The sequence below is a fragment of the Bison bison genome, unplaced genomic scaffold, assembly GCF_000754665.1.
Source record: "Bison bison bison isolate TAMUID 2011002044 unplaced genomic scaffold, Bison_UMD1.0 scf7180017864328, whole genome shotgun sequence".
NCBI lineage: Eukaryota > Metazoa > Chordata > Mammalia > Artiodactyla > Bovidae > Bison > Bison bison.
In genome coordinates, this window is record NW_011494900.1 from 235,517 (window position 1) to 236,324 (window position 808).

Here is an 808-nt window from a genome sequence, read left to right on the forward strand (position 1 = left end):
GTATGGATGTGAGAGTTGGACTATAAAGAAAGCTGAATGCCAAAGAATTGATGGTTTTGAACTCTGGGTTTGGAGAAGACTCTTGAGAGTCCCTTGGATTGCGAGGAGATCCAACCAGTCCGTCCTAAAGGAGATCGGTCCTGGGTGTTCATTGGAAGGACTGATATTGAAGCTGAAACTGCAATACTTTAGCCACCTGATGCGAAGAGCTGACTCATTGGAAAAGACCCTAATGCTGGGAAAGATTGAAGGCAGGAGGAGAAGGGGACGACAGAGGATGAGCTGGTTGGATGGCATCACCGACTCAATGGACGTGGGTTTGGGTGGACTCTGGGAGTTGCTGATGGACAGGGAGGCCTGGCGTGCTGCATTTCATGGGGTTACAAAGAGTCGGACATGACTGAGTGACTGAACTGAATTGAACTTGCTTCAAACTCTTGATCCTAGCAATTAGCTGGAGCTAGAATGACCTTTGATTGTGGGAAGATGGTATAATACTTTCGGGTTTTTATAAATTAATATTAAATGAAGCACTGGAGGCTCCTGGGCAGCAAGCAGAGCTGGCCTAGAAGGAGTATGAGCAGTAAGAAGGGAAGATGTTTTTCTAGGTCATGTTTCTTGACAGGAGCTGAATGTGTCTTTGAAACCTGAAACAGTTTTCCTTTAAAGCCCATGTATCAGGAATGGAGAATGTTAGGAAACAGAAATAAACAGCTTTGCGACTTCTTGAATTGTCAGGTTAATCAATGTATAAAATTAAGTTACATGGAATGAGAGGGCTATTGCCTTTGAAATACTTCTAAAATCC

General features: G+C 43.8%; 1 protein-coding gene across 1 annotated transcript in view; it reads left to right on the forward strand.

Annotated features, from left to right (window-relative positions):
• Positions 1–808, forward strand: part of DEPDC1B (DEP domain containing 1B) — a 92,634-nt gene that overhangs the window by 48,744 nt on the left and 43,082 nt on the right. The gene's annotated exons all lie outside the window — the stretch shown is intronic.